The following is an 18,179-nucleotide window of genomic DNA, read 5'->3' as shown; positions in this document are numbered from 1 at the left end:
ATGGAGAGACTTCAAAAACTGATGGAAAATGGAATGAAGAGATGAGTTTACGGCCTGGCATTGTGGCACAGTGGGTGAAGCCTTTGTGTGCAACACTGGCATCCCATATGAGCACCGACAAGAGTCCTGACCGCTCCCTTCTGATCCAGCTCCCTGCTAATGTGTCTGGGAAAGCAGCAAAATATGGTCCACGTACTTGGGCCCTCTCCTGGTTATTGTGGGTGTTCGGTGGGTGAATCAGTGAATGGAAGATCTCTCTCACCCATAACCCTTGTCTGCACTCTTGAGGAACAGTGGTTTCTCTACTTACAACTTGTTGAATTCTTTATTTAGTTGAGGGTTAAGCTTGTGATTATAAAGTAAATTGAAAGTCTGTCATTGTAAAAAGTAAAAGAAATATAAGAAAGGAAGGAAGAAGGATGATGAGAACAAGGGAGAGAGAGAGGGTAGGGTGGGAATATTATGCTCCTAAAACTGTATATATGAAATAAGTGGAATTTGTTCCCTTTATATATTTTTTTATTTTTTATTTATTTTTTTTATTTTTTGACAGGCAGAGTGGACAGTGAGAGAGAGAGAGACAGAGAGAAAGGTCTTCCTTTGCCGTTGGTTCACCCTCCAATGGCCGCCGCGGCCAGCGCGCTGTGGCCGGCGCACCGCGCTGATCCGATGGCAGGAGCCAGGAGCCAGGTGCTTTTCCTGGTCTCCCATGGGTTGCAGGGCCCAAGCACCTGGGCCATCCTCCACTGCACTCCCTGGCCACAGCAGAGGGCTGGCCTGGAAGAGGGGCAACCGGGACAGAATCTGGTGCCCCGACCGGGACTAGAACCCGGTGTGCCGGCGCCGCTAGGCGGAGGATTAGCCTAGTGAGCCGCGGCGCCAGCCTGTTCCCTTTATATAAATACAAAATTTTAAATCTTTAAATGAAAAAAGATAAGTTTATTTCTGTGCAAAAATTTTTGAAATCGTGCATAGCTTTTTCATAATGCATATTTTCCATGAACTTTGGGGAAATCCCTTGTATACTCAAACAATGCACTATATTTACAATATCACAAGAACCATGAGTACCTACAACCAGAAGTATGGACTGTAGTGATTTAATTTTGAATTCTAGATGGAAATTCCAAAATCAATTTTAAAAACAACTAAAATTCAGCAGTATGATTTTAGGGACATATTTATGGGATAGAAATAGAGGTACAGAAAGTCAAGTGCTGACGTCAGTCATCTAAGGAGAGAGAGAGCTGGGTGGCTCTAGAGGCAGGTGTAGGTTATTTTCTGATATTTTGGTTTTCATTTTAGGTAGTGCTTTCACGGGTGTTTGTTGAATTATTTAAATAAAATAATTTTTAAAAGCAGATTTCACATGAACAATGACAGCACATAAAAAATGAGTTTCTACTACATGTAAATAAGCAGGAAATGAAGTTGCTTGAAGTCTGAAACAGTTGAGCAGAAGAAGGATGATCAAAAAGTGAGCAGATAGTGAAGACACAGAGAACTGTAAGAGCAGGGATGTATGAGTGTGGCGGGGACCAGCCTCACAAGGTCACTTCACTCTGGTTAAATTCCAGAAAAGCGATTTTCCTAAAGCAACCTGGTCTCCTCTTCTGTATCTCAAAGTCAGAATAGGCCATTTCTGGGAGAGATTCCTTCCCCACCTTGCAGCCTGGGGTGTAGCTGAGATCCTCCAAGGGCTTCAGCATTTGCAGCTTGGCCGCTGTCCCATGGGACGTGCTTTATTTAAAGGGATCAGGAAATGGTGCTTTCAGAATATGCTTCCTGGAAACTTTTATAAGGTAATAAATCAGGAAAGGTCACCAGCCCGCTCCCACTCACCGCTGTCTTAATAAACATTTTCCATTAATATTTCATATGAAATTTATAGTATAAACACATTATCAATTACATTAGAAATGAGCTATGTCATTAATAATAATCATCCTAATAGTGATATTCTACTTGTCTTTCATTCTTAGATGGTATTTGTCACCTATTTAATAAAAGCCTGCCATACAGGGACTGAATTAATAACTTCCACTTTACGAGTCACTGAGTTTCCGAGCCGCTTCATCCACCAGCCTGAGCACAGACTCTCAGCATTACCAGTCTGGGTGTTGCCTTCACAATGCTAACCTCGCAGTGCAGTCATCTATGTAATGATTAAACAAGGTAGTTAGCATTTCCATTTCCTGAAACTTAAAAAGAAGTGTTGATTAGCATTAATAATGGTGCAATGCGATGTTTCAATGTCTACACAGGGCACAATGTGTGCTAATCAAGCCAGGGTACTTAACATTCTATCTCTGTGCAGTCACTTCATGTTTGTGGCCTTCAAATTCCTCTCTTCTAGGTTCTCAGAGAAGATTAGTTACTGTCAACTATTGTCGCCCCTGCCCCCGCCATGTGCTGTGGAACCCAGGACACATTCCTTCCTTTCATCTAACTACTCTGCTACCCATTACCAGTCTGCCCATCTCCTGTTCTCCTGGCCCTCCAGTCTCCAGTAATCACTGTTCTACATTCTGATCCACTTAGCTCTCTGTGAATATGTTCAGAGGGACACGCCTCCTCCACATTCAGAACTGAATGCCTCCAACCTCCTTAAAATGCTTTACATCATATCACATTGCTCAGTTCGTCCTAAGTGCTAATTTGTCACTTGGTAAAAGCCAAGAGCATCCCTCCTGCCACCTACCAACCCCCTGCCACCCACCGAGGGACTCCCAGGCTCAAGGCAGGATCCTGGCCTGAGGGAGCTGGTGTCATCCAGTGCAGGCCCTGCCCCAGCATGGCTGACCACAGCTGAGAGCAGGACACCAGCGTGGACACAGGCAGACTGTCTCAAGGAAGGAACCCAGGGCCCTCCTTCCACAGCAGGTTGCCCTGTCTTTCTTCAGCTCTAATGTGGTAGGGGATAGATAAACTTGATGGAGTCACAGCAAGCACCCTGGTCCCGGATGCAACAGGTGCAACCTAGGAAGATGGGTGTATCAAACCCACAGTTAAGGAGACAGAATTATTCTGCAGGGGTACAAGAATTCCAACTCATCTAAACTTTGACTAACAAGCTAATTACACTGTATCAGACAAAGAGAGGGAGGGATCTCTTCCATTCACTGGTTCACACTCCAAATGCCTGCATCAGCCAGGGCTGGATCCAGGAGCCAGGATTCAGGAACAGCATCTGGGTCTCTCAAGCGGATGGCAGGGGCCCAAGTACTTGGGCGATCATCCATTGCCCTCCCAGGTGCATTAGCAGGGAGCTGGATTAGAAGCAGAGACGGCCGGCGCTGTGGCTCAATAGGCTAATCCTCCACCTTGCGGCGCCGGCACACCGGGTTCTAGTCCCGGTCGGGGCACCGGATTCTGTCCCGGTTGCCCCTCTTCCAGGCCAGCTCTCTGCTGTGGCCCAGGAGTGCAGTGGAGGATGGCCCAAGTCTTTGGGCCCTGCACCCCATGGAAGACCTGGCTCTTGCCTTCAGATCAGCGCGGTGCGCCGGCCGCGGCGGCCATTGGAGGGTGAACCAACGGCAAAGGAAGACCTTTCTCTCTCTCTCTCTCTCTCACTGTTCACTCTGCCTGTCAAAAAAAAAAAAAAAAAAAAAAAAAAAAAAAAAAGGCAGAGCAGCTGGGATGCCTTAAGGGATGCTAGCATTGCAAGTAGCAGCTTAACCTACTGCAGCCCCGACCTGATGTTCTGACCCGTGCTCCGCTGATGGCAGGATGGTGTCTTCTGATTCATACGAGGAGTCAGACATGTCCAACAAGGAAAGTTATGCAGAAAATTTTCAGCAATGGGAGGTGACCCAGAGAGGGCTTCTGGGATCGCATTGGGAGATCTGCCTAGGACGCAGCAGGAGAGCAGGTAGCCAGTTTGCCCTGCCCCTTTGTTCTGGCACCAGCAGGCCTGACGACCCCAAGCACTTACATGTTCTTCCTCCACTTGGCAAATACTGGTTTCGCCTGAGGGTCTCTGCTAAGCATGGAGACAGGACCGGGTGTGGCCACGCCCCGAGGGCCAGCACTTACCTGGGCTGCGGTTTCAGTGGTGACTGCCCCACTTCTGGAGGTCAAACCCCAGCTGTACCAGAAAACTGTAAAACGTCAAATGTCTACCTTTAGAGTTTTAACTTAAAACACACCCCTGTTTATTCTCTCACCCATAATTTGATGTTAAGCCATAGCTTTTCCAAGAACGAAGGTTGCTTATTGGAATTCCTTATCATGTTTCGGGAATAAACTAAACCCGTAAGATACTATGTTATCCTTTTCCATAAAAAAAAAAAAAAAAAAAAAAAAAAAAAAAAAAAAAAAGCTTAAGGGCACTTAAAGGAAGTCATCCAAGAACAAATTATTTTGATATTTTTAAATCATTCACAGAATTTTCCCTATACCTCTCTCAACAAGCAATTTCTAAGCAATTGGCTTGTATTGATTCTTTCAAAAGTGGATTGTTTCAATTTTTCCCTTTCATATTTCTTCAGGCTGTGTGCTGGCAATGATTTTTCAAATAAGTGCAGGGGGATACAGAGATTTGGGCAGAAGCACACAGTCTCCTCGGTTTTGTATTGGAGGGAAGTATTCTATTTAACCTCGCCGACACTTCCCGCAAAACCACCAAGGGGAGAGGCAGAAATCTGAAGATACAAGCACACTGGCAGCCTCAGACCCAACAGGCTTGAATGGGGACCCGGCCCTTCACTTTCTGCAGCTTTCCGTCCCCAGTGTTTACTGGTTTATTTACTAGATTTAGCGATCTCTAAACAGGCTCTGGATGGGTGGGCAGGAGGGCGCCCTGGCTGCCACGGAGGACGCTGGCCCTGGTGCTCTGCTCGTCTCGGATGTTGGTTCTGTGTGCTTAGGTTTAGCTTCTGTTGGAAGGAAGTGTGTCACAAGGGGGTCTCGTGAGGTAGCAATGAGGGAACAGGCAGTGCAGTTCCATTCGTTTGGGGGAGGTAAGTAGACTGCACGTCCCTGGCCAAGCCCAGTCTGAGCAGCCCAGTGTCTGCTTCTCTTGGCAACTGCGGTGCAGGGTGCCCAGCTGGGCAGGGGCTGCCAAGGTAAGCCGGGCCACAAGGGCAGGATCTTAGAAGCCAGGCCATGGGGATAAAGGTGGATCTCACCCTGCAGGGGTACGAATCCTGGATGGTGTTGAGTCAAGGATGTTGAGTTGATCGGATTCCATTCATAAAAGTAACTCCAGCAGGGCAGCAGGGAAGGGGAAGAAAGGACAGGGAGAATGGCCAGTTAGAAGACTTCAGCCCCCACGGCCGGCGCCGCGGCTCACTAGGCTAATCCTCCGCCTAGCGGCGCCGGCACACCGGGTTCTAGTCTCGGTCGGGGCGCTGGATTCTGTCCCGGTTGCCCCTCTTCCAGGCCAGCCCTCTGCTGTGGCCCGGGAGTGCAGTGGAGGATGGCCCAAGTGCTTGGGCCCTGCACCCCATGGGAGACCAGGAGAAGTACCTGGCTCCTGCCATCGGATCAGCGCCGTGCGCTGGCCGCAGCGCGCCGGCCGCGGCGGCCATTGGAGGGTGAACCAACGGCAAAGGAAGACCTTTCTCTCTGTCTCTCTCTCTCACTGTCCACTCTGCCTGTCAAAAAAAAAAAAAAAAGAAGACTTCAGCCCCTGGCCGCCCAAGATGACAAGGGCCCACTCCAAACCACATCCACAGGCTTGGAGAGGAAGGGCCAGACCACACGGCTAACACAGAAGCAACTGCAACCTGGAGCCTCACTGGGCATGAGAAATGATGGGGAGCAGTCTCTGGTCACTCTTAGGTGTCCGGCTTGGGCAATGGGATCAGTGGGGATCCCATTCACCAAGGGGGCAAGGGGAGCTCGCTGGGGCTGTGAGTGTGCACTGCGCCCCTCCCTAGGGAGCAGGCGGGAGGGGCGGGGCCTGTAGCACCCTGGTTAGGCTGTCTTCAGCTTTGTGAAAGCCCTTAAGGCATTCTTCTGTCAGGGAGGAAACTGAGCCAGAGGCTAGGCAGCCCACTCAAAACCATGCCTCCAGCAAGGGCCAGGGCCAGGACTCAGATCCCAGCCTGGCTCCAAAGTCCACGACTTCCTTCCCCACAGTCTAACCACGGTGCTGCCAGCACCAAGCCCGTCTCTGAGGATGTCCGCGATGGCAGGACACTGGTGCAGTCTGAGGACAGAGAAGCCAGGCACAGTGTTCGCAGTGCTCAGGGAGGGCTCGAGCGATGGGACGATCACATGTCCTGAGGAAGGCGGCCTGTGGGGCCAGGGGCACCGCTGATGCAGTGGAGAAGAGGGAACTGGCCAAGAGAGACACTCTAAGGACAAGAGATCCCGTAGCCACTGACCTCTGTCAAGTTCAAGTCAGTGTGTCCATTTTACCAGCATCACATCATTTCATCACTCCGATCTGAGAGGATGGGCGGCCACATGGGAATGCAGCAGGAGATACATACAGCACTGTCTCCATGGGGAAGGAAGCCATGCCCTGCACAGAGACAGGGGTTCCCACTGCTGTCCATCAATCAGGGCTCCTGCTCTGGCCCCCAGTCCGGAATCCCTCAGACCCACACCACCCCAGGGGCACTGCTGGGGAGACAGGAGGGAGCTGTGACTGTCTGAGAGTTGACTTCATCCCTGTCAAAGACTTGTTTGACAGTGAGCTCTGAAAGTCGAGAAAAAGAATCTGCCATGGGCACTTCAGCGAGGTCAGGGTTTGGATTTAGCTGCTTTGAGTGCTTGGAAGCAGCAAGTTAGAGATGCTGAGACGCACACTGGACTTGGGATTTTACAAAGAATGGACGTAGAGGTCCAGCCCAGTGAGCTGGGAAAGGGTCTCAAGTTTTTTTGAGCTGGGAAGTGTTCCAGTGTGACCAAGCAAGTCCCTGCATTTCACAGAAGGCAGTGGAAACAGCCAGGTTTGTAAGACTTTTCTCATGGCACCAGGTTGTGCCAGAGCCGTGAGCACCTGCGGCCACAGCTGCCCTGTCTTGCTGTAGATAAATCTGCCTGTTAAAGGTGGATTGAACAGCATTTCCCATCTCCTTTTCAATGAGATTATCAATGGCCTTTCTCTGAGCAACCGCTCACATAACAACAAAACTCTCTCCTGGATGTCCCTGGAAACAGATGCCTGGGTGCAGCTTGCCTGTTATTCATCCTCAGCCACCCATGGGCAAGACGCCAGGCACTAACGTGGGCCTGGTGTTTATACTTGAGGGCTGGTGGAGCCTGCCGGGGCTCTTCGCTTCCAGAGCAGCATGCTACGAGGCCACAGGGGCCGTGTTTGTCACTACCACGGCCCAGGCCACTTGCTCAGTGTGACCTGGCCGGGTGTGTTCATCAACAGGGCCACATAAATGTGCTCTAAGGTAAACAGTCCCACAGAGCTGGGCACTAGAGGGCCCTTTCTTGGGGTTTACGGCAGGATATTCTCGCTTTAAGAACCTTCTAGCCACACACCCAGCTCACAGAGCTCCAAGTTGCCCAAACTGTGGATTCACTTCCAGGACTTTTCTCATTGTTGGTTCCTTTCTCTGAGGATTACAGGGATCCTGATATGGGATGAACTGACCCAGAAATCTAGCGTAACTGAGCCATAAAAACATGCATTTTGAGGTCTCTCAAGGGTCTGATCTGAAGCCCAGCTACTTAGATGTGACTGAATCGTGCACTTCTCGGAAGCAACTGCAGTAGTTTCAACTCCAGAGCTTCATTGATAATGGCCGGGTCATACACATTCCAGCAACGTCTGGAACCGCTTTAGAAGGCTTTGCCAAGTGTGGACTTTATGACGGAAGATGTGAATGCTGAAGGAGGAGCCAAAGAAGGGAGGGCAGGAAAGATAAAGATCTCAGAATCCAATGCAAGGCCCCCGGAAGGCCACCAGTCCAATTATCCAGATTGCCCAGCCCAGTTTATAGCCAGAGAAAGGAGGTAAAGGTAATGGCGGCAGGTTCTCAGCAGCAGGAAGAAGGGGGCCTCATGGGAAGGGAGACGGACCAACACTTTGGAAGCAATGGGTGAGTGCTGCAAGGGGCCTCCCGGAGTCCCCCAGAGCCCAGCTCGGAGGAACAGTGGGGAACACAAGGCAGAAATGCACTTGTCTTAGGGCAGCACAGACCAGGACAAATATTTGAGTTTCTCTATTTGATAGGAAGAGTCTCTGAAGCTTGATCTAGGCTACAGCATTCTGTAGCGGGAATGCAAACACAGCTATGTCCTCCAGGAGCTTACAGCTGACCAGGAAAAGTGAGCAGAAAACGGGGTGGCAAGGGCCAGCACAGAGCCTGAAGTTTTCAGGGCCCTGGAATTTGGAGAAGGCTTTCTAGGGGGAACGGCACTGAAGCTGAGATCCAGACGATGACAGTGACCTACACAAAGATGGTTCCAGATAGAAAAGTAGTTCAACATGCACTGACACCCGCAGGAGGAGAAGGCGGTCCTACTGAGGACTGAAAGACGACCCTGGTGCTTGGGACAGAGGGTTAACTGCGAGAGGGAGAGGGGAGGGCCTCAGAGGACAAGACACAGAATGCGGATTCTGTCCAGAGGGTGATGAGACACGCTAAAGAAGCAAACAAACAGGAAGTCCCGGTCACCTAAATGACGGCAATGAGGAGACACAGACAGGTGGGGTCGTGTAACATGCAGGAGATGGAGTGAGCAGAGCTAGGTGACTGCCTGCCTGGGGAAATCAAGAGGGATCCTAAAGGCTGTTTTCCAGGTTTCCAGCATGATCAACTAGATTTCTGGTAAGTTCTACTGGCTATTCCCTGTTCTCCTTCCTCCAGGATCCACACACTACCCTTCTCTGCCCTACTGCATGCCCCAAGAGGTCGGCCTGACACAGAGAATCTGGAAGAAGGTGAAGTGGGGAGATGAAGTTTTGATGTCTAGTTTGAGGCCCAAGTGAGGCTGTTGAGAAGGTAGTTCTATTTCCAGTTCGGGAACCTAAGGGAAAGTCCTTTGGGAATCCTCACCTTACGAGGTAACTGAAACCAGGGATGTGTGGCAGAGGAGGCAGAGTCAGGAGAGAGGCCTGGGGAACACCACCTTGAAAGGCAGCACTTCTCCAATCACTGACACAGAGCCCTCAAGATGCTGGCAAGTATGATTTCTTTTAAAGATTTATTTACTTATCTGAAAGTGTTACAGAGAGAAAGAGAGGAGAGAGAGAGAGGGAGAGAGAGAGAGAGAGAGAGAGAATCTCCCATTTGCCAGCACACCCCACTAAATGACCACAATGACTAGGGCTGGGCCAGGAGCTTCTTCCAGGTCTCTCACATGAGTGCAGGGGCCCAAGGACTTGGGCCCTCTTCCACTGCCTTCCCAGGCACACAAGCAGAGAGCTGGATTGGAAATGGAGCAGCTGGGAATCAAACCAGTGCCATATATAGGCTTCCAGCATCGGAGGTGGCACTTAACCCGCTATGCCACAGTGCTGGTCCCAAAATTAAAATTCTTGAGCCTCTCCTTTAAGTAGTGGGTATAAGAAGAGCGGACAGATGAGGCTGTGAAGTCGTAGTCATGGAGATGGTAAGGATACCAGGAACATGTGCAGTCGTGGGAGTAACGGGAATACAGATGTCCCAAGAGTCACGATGTTGAAAGATCATTCACTCTGAGCACTGCAGTGTGTCCACTGGATTTATTGATGACAATCGTGGGTGACCTCGGAAGGGTCGGCCTCAGAGGAGGGACACAGAGATAAGTCAGGCTGGGCTGTTCCTGCAGTGCTCACGGAGAAGTCATGCAAACCACATCTAGACAACGCATTCAAAACGCATGGCTCTCAATGGCACGGGACAGGTCCCAGCTGAAGGAGACGTGAGGAGTACTTGGGGTTTAGTTCATGTTTGCTTTGTGAGACAGGAGACATAAATCACACTGGGAGGAGCAGACAGGGAACCAGATGACGGAGCTGATTGGCTGATCAAAGTCCTTTAGAAAGCGTTCCTGCCCTTCACAGGTGAAGAATTTAGTTTAACACAGTAGGATCTATTTTTATATCAGGATTACTCTTTGATCATCAGAATCCTCTTGAACACATGCAAGACTCAGAAATCCTAATGCTTTCAACCAGAGGCAAACAAGATGCATTTGGGCTATTCGGAATGAGCCAAACATCTCTTCCTGAATTGTCTCCTCCTTGGCCCTAGCTTTTCCTTGGGGGTCTTCTTGGACACGTATAATTCCCCATCCACATTATGGAACTTGCGATCTCACATTTCCCTGGCATCCACTCTTTAATGAGCTAAATCCCTTTATCATGGACCACTCTGTATTCCAAACTGGGCTAATTTACAGTGCCCAGAACTCAATACCATACTATATTTCACAAACCTGAAGGAGACCAGCTGTCTTCACCCCAGAAGCCAATGTCCAAGTTCACAAATGTGAGAAATGTGTTGTTTTTGCCTCTGTTTATGTGACTATTAGTATTAAATACTTGACCACTATGAAATAACAAAGGGAAGAAAATTATGACCTCTTCTCCAAGAGTTGAATGGTATCATGGGAACTCAGTGACTCTGGATTCACTGAGAATAAATCTTTCCAAGCCAGTTTACTTATTTTTTCAGATTTATGAAAATATACCCATCCCTGGTAATTTCTGTTACACAAACAAAATTTAAACCAGCATTCAATGTCACTAGAAGGTCATCAAGTAATGGGATTGTGCATAATCCTGAAACTAAACAATGTTAGCACACATGTTCCCATACAATGGCATAAATACTATATGTAATGATCTGATAGCAAAACAATGCTGATAGGAAAAGCTGAGCCCTAATGATGTGTTTTGAAGGATACCATAGGTTAGCTGATACAAATGACCCAGGGGGACACTAATAGTCCATTACTGGAATATACTGCATATTTCCAGATGTTAATCCCAGAAGAAATGAAAAAATTAATTTGGCCCAGAGAAAGTATCATCTGCCTGCTTTAAGTCTATTTAACAGATGACCCAGTGTGTAAAATCAGGGGACAGAAGGTGGGGCTCATTTCAAGCACTGAGGACGGTGGTCATTCAGTCTAGTCCTCTACCCACAAGTCTACAGGAAGATACTTAAGAAAAATCATCTCCCTATTGTCTGAAAGCTCCAATCTCCTTTCTAAACTTTGGTCTGGAGGCCCCCGGCCTTGGTCAACGAAACAGCACCCCGTGGGAACTGTGCTCACTCTGTTTTACTATGGTAGCCATCACTTATTGTTTTCTAGCCAGAATTGAGTCATCTTTTTAGGATGAAAGAATCTTGAAAGGAACCACCTATTCTCCATAGTTTTCAGGATTTGCCATGACCCAGCCCTGGCCATTGAACACTGCGTCCCATGGTTACATGATTAGTTTGGGGATTACCAGAGCCAGTGGAATGCAATTCCTGGGTTTGAAGTGGATTTCAGCATAGTAAGGTAGAAAGCCCTTCTTTCTGTGGAGGTGCAGAGAGAATGGTGTGTGTGGCTGGCACTGATGGCAGCATGTACCCTGAGCATGGAGCCAGGACAGTGAGCAGAGCCAAAAGTGGGAGAGAGCCAGACCACTGTCCACAACAACTAGATCCCTGCTTCTCTGTTACTCAAGTCAATACTTCCAATTTTTGCAACTGGTTTGAGTCTAATTTATATCATCTGCCACAAACAGTGTCTGGACCGTTTATCTCACTTTGCATTCTTGCCTCTGGGCCTAACCATTTGTCTCACCTATTTACAGCTTCCTACTGGCCCTGGAGCTTGATGGCTGCCCTTACTCTTCTGATGTTAACCTTGGCCTCTCCCCAAGGCTACAACTTGTACTCATCCCTTGGACCATATCTAATTTTGGCTGCTCTGGGTAACAACCAACACAATCCAAGTTTGGCTGGGTGTTACCGCTGTGTTGCCCAGGGAACCACAGGCAGACAGAGAGAGTTCACAGCCTCATTTAGGAAACTATTCTCATGTCTGCCATGACCAACAGAAATCTTCCTAATTTCCTAACTAAATTTGTCATGGAGAGATTAAATTCCAACACCAGCTGAAGGCAACTGTACTAAGTGACTTTTCTCTCACCCCTCCGGCTGATTAGTGCCTCGCCATATTGGTCTCTGTTCCTTCCATCACAGACCCTGTCTCCCGGCCTAGTGAAGCATGTAGACAGGGACCACTGTCCCACTGTGACAGGTGGAGGCATGAAGGAAGCTCTTCTCTGCATGCCATGCTCCTGCTAAGAGCCCCGGGCCCCCACACTGACCTCATCAAGCTGTGGCTCTCCTGCATGGTTCCTGAGGCCCCTTGCATCTGGCCCACTCTGATACTTGCCTTTTGCTGCATATCTTCTCCCTTTGTACCCACTGCCCCATGCATTGGGGGGCCTCTGCTAAAGCTCTCAAGTTAGCCACATTTTACCCCAAATTCTCAACGCCCACCTGGAATCCTTCCACCTTGGTAGAACATTTCCAGTTGATGTAGCTGATCAAGGGGAAAAGAACTCAATGCGTTATTCCCTGGAGATCTATCCTGTACTTGCAGGATACTGTGGCTGGCGGGTAAAAAGACGACCAACTCCAGCAACTGAAAGTTTACATTGCTTTGGAACTAAGGAGTTACGTAACAAAGGTATTCACAAAGGGTGTGCAAAGGCAGGCTAACCCAGTACATCCCTCAGTGGGATGTACTCCAGGGCACAGCATGCTGGAGTAACCTGGAGCTCCAGGGCGCTACACTTCCCAGACAGAGGGGGCTGGACAGAAGCCTGAAGCCCAGAGCTGTGGGCCGGGGCCCTACCGTGAGCTCTCCGACATCATCCAGCCCTACCCCAACCTCCAAAGCTCTTCTGTGGGCTTTCACCTGCTTGTGAGTGAATTACATGCTGATTAATTGCTGTTTAATCTGTGGTCATTCTTTTACAAATTCTTCTGCGAAGACATTTGCTTTCTGTCCCTCTTAGCCCTAGCTTAGGGATAATCGCCATAAAATAGAGTTTTAATAGACACCTGCTAGTTGATTCTCTTTTCAACTCACTGTTTAAATAAAATCAGAGAAGGACTAACTTATATATTTGCCTAAAATCGTATTGCTGTGAAAAGAAAATTGATCAAAGGGAAATAATTTTTTTCCTGAAGCACAACGAATGGAAGTGGTTTTAAGAACCAGAGACTGTCCTGCGGCAGAGATGAGCGGGTGCTTTATTTCCACTCATTCCGTCCCACCCACCACACTTGGCTGGATAACTGTGCCTGTTTACTCCCTTTTCCACATAATAAAGACGGAACTTACAGAAGCCTCAAAGAAGCATCCTAAAGCTCTGGTGCTGAGCAGAATCCTCTTCATTTTCATCATTAGAATGAAAGAGGCCCTGAAAGGAGAAACAGTGGCCACAGAGGGGAAGTGGGTGCTGGCAGGGACTCGGATGGGGAAAGTTTGCGGGAAGTCGCTGGGGGCATCTGGGGTTAACGGGCCAAGGAAAGCCGCAGGTGGTGTGGTTGTTGTAAATCAAAGCACACAGGTGTGGGTTAGAAACCGGACAATTTCCCGTCTGGCTCCCATCTGGAGGCACTGCTTCTCCTGTTGGGATTTCTTTGACCATTGAAATGAGGGGGCTCTGCTCAGCATTGTAACCTTAGGACTCTTTCTCGCTCTTAGCAGTTCGCTAAGGGAGGTGTCTCTGTGGGTGTCACTTGGGGATGTAAACCTAACACACAGGGTGTTTAACCACTTGGGACTCCAACCCTTGAGGGAGCTAACGCCCCACAGCCACTCTAAATTGCTACTTTATCCTTAAACACCTCTTTTTAATGTAAAGATTAGGTTGACCTTGAGATACTTTCATAAACCGGGTAGGGGAAGCCAAGCATACAGTTGGTCTCACCTTACAAGAGGTTTATATTCTCTGAATTCAACATTTTTGCCTTGAAGGAAACCAAGAATATTTATGAAATATTCTTGTTATTAATGAAAGCATTAATACTCTTGTATAGATATTTAAAAAATGTGATTTCCTGTGGGCACTACAGTCCTTTCATAATTAGATCTGAGTAAACAGCTGCATTTGTTTGGAAATAATGATTGCAGAAAAACTTGGAGTTATTTCCTATTATTATGTCTTTGTGCCATTGAGGATAATATCCGATCGAAATTACTATAGACCCAAAGATGCAACCTGGGGAATTTCTACCCTTGTATTGGCCAAAGTGCTACTAGTTTTTGAAGAATAAAAGTGGAAAGCTATCAAGCTATCACCTCCCAGCTAATTTTAAAAGTGAGGAGGCACCTTTTTGTTTACAGAACAAGTTTTCCGTAGTTTATTGTCCGTGCAGTCTAAGACTCACACATAGCACTGCAGGATCTCAAGGTGAATTTTGAAGTGGGCAGCCTACAGTAGGCATGAGTGAAATGCTGACCGAATTCTCAATACTTGTAAGCCTGCACTTGCCAAGTAGCCCCTTGTTGTCCACATGTAGACAGTGTTTATAGGGCATAAATAGGAAATGTCCCTGGCCTGCAACTGCAAAGGGTGGGTATGGAGCCTAAAGATGATGAATGAATCCAGGATTAGTCACAATCCAACCGTGCTATGGTTTAAATGTTGTTTGTTCCCTTAAAGGCTTCTATGTGGGGAGCTTGGTGTTCAGGGTGGCAGTATTGAGAGATGATCTGGAACCTTTAAGAGGCAGGGCTTAGTGGGAATTCCTGGCTCAACTGGGAGTGTGCCCTTAAAGGGAACTAAGGCCGTCTTCCAGAGAACCCTGGTTAGTTTTCAGGAGAGGATTATTATAAAAGCACGAGCCTGGCCCCACCTAGCCTTTCTCTGGCTTCTTCTGTAGAGATGTAATGACTTCCTGTGTGGAGATGTATTTACTTCCTGAGTATAATTTCTTCCCCAGTGGAGATGTAATTACTCAGCCCCACATGCCCTCCCACCACTGCCATCTGCCACAAGGTAGCGCAGCTAAAGGGAGGAGCCCTTACTAGAACCCATACCATGTTGTTTGACTTTCACTGCCAAAATTGTGAGTTAAATCAACCTCTCTTTTTTATAAAGTTAGCCACCTCAAGTAATTCATTAAACTGACAAAAAGCTAAGGAATAAAGGCTGTTAGTGAAGTTAGACACAGCAGTTCACAGTCATCAGATCTGAGTTCTCCCTGTGCCCACACTGGGTTAGCTGTTGCCGTTTGAGCAGATCTGTCCCAGGCCATCAATTTACAAAAGGAAAAGCAAGCCGGCCTTAGCTGTGGGCAAGCAAGGATGGACTCTTGCTCCTCTCAAATCCACCTTTCCCCTGAGCAGACGAAGAAACAGAAGTCCGGAGTCTATGTTCTGTTCTCTAACCTCAAGACCTCCGTAGAGACTAATGGTTTTAACCTTGAAAACCATGACGAATGCGCAGGGTCTGTGTTTCTCATTTTTCAAATTACCCTGTCGGGCATCTGATATTCCTGGTGGCTTCCACCGTCCAGAAACCCGCCAATTATTCTAAAGAGGCCACACGCATGCTGTCCTCTGAGCTATGAGACCCGGGACCAGGTACCTCGTGGAGAACACAGTGTGTCTGACACCCACAGCCTGGAAATGGGCAAGACTCAGAACCCCTCTGTGGTAGACGTGTGTCTCGGGGTGCGACTCGTCTGTGAATGACACCATGGAAGTAAAGCTGCTGGCTCTGATGCCACCCCAAGGCTGTGGATGGTTTCCCCGCAAGGCCTCAAAGAGACACGTTTTCCTGGGAGACCTCAAGTTCTTGCTACATTGGCAGTTGGAGAGATTTGTGTTCTGTCATCATTTCAAATCTTCTCTTTCCCTTCATCCCATCTCCATAGCCCCAACAAAAGTGGCCATTCTTTCCTCAAAAGCAGAGCTTCCTAATGGGTTCGTGTACCTGGGCAGCAATGTAACTGGCATCAGCTTGAGACAGTGCATGGATGCCCGTGCTCTAAAATTGCTTTCTAGCAAAAAGATTCTATCTTTGTTCCTTCTGTATCCTGCTGCCTGCACGGCGTATTCCAGAAAACTGCGTTTTACATAACTTCTTACCCTCCAATTCCCAAACAGATGAACCTTAGCTTGACTTTCCTCGTCTTCTTAGATGGAGAGTAGATGGAACCCACCAGAAAGCAATCAGGATGACAAGGACATTCACAACAGATCAGTCTGAGGCAATTTTATGCTCTCTGAAACAGCCAGACTCCTGCCAGGTAAAAATTACTCAAAGCATAGTCCTTGACTGTGACTTAGAGCCAACTGTTTTAAGTTTTCATGTTTCTCCAAAATCAGTTCTCTGTTTTGTAAATAAACATGTAGCCAGGCAGCTGTTAGAGAAGATGACATCTCAAATAAACAAAGTTATTTTAAATTTTTCTATCAGGAGATTTTGCCACGGGACATCTTAGGAGCCAGCTGCAAATGAGAATACACCATGAGGGGAGTCTCCACTCTGGGCCCTGGCAAGTTGCTCCCTGATTCTGTGCTTTCTAGTTTGTTCTCTGCTTTAACAAATAAAAAGAAGACTAGGGCCGGAGCTGTGGGGTAGCGGGTAAAGCTGCCGCCTGCAGTGCCGGCATCCCATATAGGCGCCAGTTCAAGTCCCGGCTGCTCCTCTTCCAATCCAGCTCTCTGCTATGGCCTGGGAAAGCAATACAAGATGGTCCTTGGGCCCCTGCATCTGCATGGGAGACCTGGAAGAAGCTCCTGGTTCCTGGCTTCAGATCAGTGCAGCTCCAGCCATTGTGGCCATTTGGGGAGTGAACCAGCAGATGGAAGACCTCTCTCTCTCTGTCTACCTCTCTGTGTAACTCTGACTTTCAAATAAATAAATAAATATTTAAAAATAAAAAGAAGAAAGGAAGGAATGGAGGGAGGGAGGGAAAGAGAGGCAGGAGGGAGCGAGGAAGGGAGGGAGGGAGGAAGGGAGGGAGGGAGGAAGGAATAACCTCATACTTGGTTTATATTTTAGAACTGAATGTACAGGCACAGTACTTCCTCTTAGCACCCACATAGGATGACTGTGAAGTGAGCTGACAGTTTATAAGGTATGGTTCATTAAGCAGCCAATTTTATTGAACTGAATGTTCACCGGCATTAGTCTATCAGCTTAACATGTAAAATGTTAAATAAATAATATTTCATACATTCGAAGATCCCCTTGGATGAAAACAAGAAGCCAATGACAGCTGAGTAACAGGATGAAGGCTTCTTGATAAGGCTTTTTGGAGTCTGGGGCCTCCCTGAAGAAGGCTGGCATCTGTGTGAACAGCAGAGCAGTGACAGCGCGGTGCCTCCTAGACGACTGCATTCCTTTTTTAATATAAAGCTTTCATTTAATAAATAGAACTTTCATAAGTACAACTTTTGGATTATAGTGGTTCTTCTCCCCATACCGCCCTCCCATTCCACCTCCTACTCCCTCTCTCATCCCATTCTTCATTAAGATTCGTTTTTAATTATCTTTATATACAGAAGGTCAACTCTATATTAAGTAAAGATTTCAACAGTTTGCACACACACACACACAAAGTATAAAGTACTGTTTGAAGACTAGTTTTACTGTTAATTCTCATAGTACAACACATTAAGAACAGGGGTCCTACATGGGGAGCAAGTGCACAGTGACTCCTGTTGTTGACTTAACAATTGACACTCTTATTCATGATGTCAATGATCACCTGAGGCTCTAGTCATGAGCTGCCAAGGCTATGGAAGCCTTTTGAGTTTGCCAGCTCTGATCTTATTTAGACAAGGCCATAGTCAAAGTAGAAGTTCTCGCCTCCCTTCAGAGAAAAGTACCTCCTTCTTTGATGGCCCATTCTTTCCACTGGGATCTCACTCACAGAGATCTTTCATTTAGGTCATTTTTTGCCACAGTGTCTTGGCTTTCCATGCCTGAAATGCTCTCATGGGCTTTTTAGCCATATACAAATGCCTTAAGGGCTGATTCTGAGGCCAGAGTGCTGTTTAGGGCGTTTGTCATTCCATGAGTCTGCTGTGTAGAGGACTGCATTTCTACTATCAAAAGATGTGGTACCAGGGGCAGACTTTTAGTCTAGCAACTAAGATGCCCATGCTGTGGGTTCAATTCCAGCTCCAGCTCCCTGACTCCAACTTCCTGCTAACTTATATTCTAGAAGGCAATAGAGATAGCTCAAGTAATAGAGTCCCTGCCACCACATGGGAGACTGGATTTGATTCCTAGCTCCTGGTTTCAGCCCCAGCTA

At 47.7% G+C, this 18,179-nt stretch overlaps 2 long non-coding RNA genes across 2 annotated transcripts in view; one reads left to right on the top strand and one right to left on the bottom strand.

Moving 5' to 3' along the window:
* Window positions 1-3,638: 3,638 nt before the first annotated feature.
* LOC138850474 (uncharacterized) overlaps window positions 3,639-18,179 on the bottom strand; it is a 76,488-nt gene continuing 61,947 nt past the window's right edge. Inside the window, exon 3 of the long non-coding RNA XR_011390272.1 lies at window positions 3,639-4,100. This is a non-coding gene — a long non-coding RNA (uncharacterized lncRNA). The remainder of the gene's footprint in view (window positions 4,101-18,179) is intronic.
* LOC103349985 (uncharacterized) lies at window positions 4,967-17,297 on the top strand. Its single transcript, XR_007923750.2, has 4 exons — window positions 4,967-5,066; window positions 8,778-8,851; window positions 16,922-16,997; window positions 17,105-17,297. It is a non-coding gene; the product is annotated as an uncharacterized lncRNA (long non-coding RNA).

Source organism: Oryctolagus cuniculus, chromosome 7 (genome assembly GCF_964237555.1).
Source record: "Oryctolagus cuniculus chromosome 7, mOryCun1.1, whole genome shotgun sequence".
In the NCBI taxonomy this organism is placed as follows: domain Eukaryota; kingdom Metazoa; phylum Chordata; class Mammalia; order Lagomorpha; family Leporidae; genus Oryctolagus; species Oryctolagus cuniculus.
Note: the sequence above shows the minus strand (reverse complement) of the source record. Positions and strands in the feature narration are given on the sequence as shown.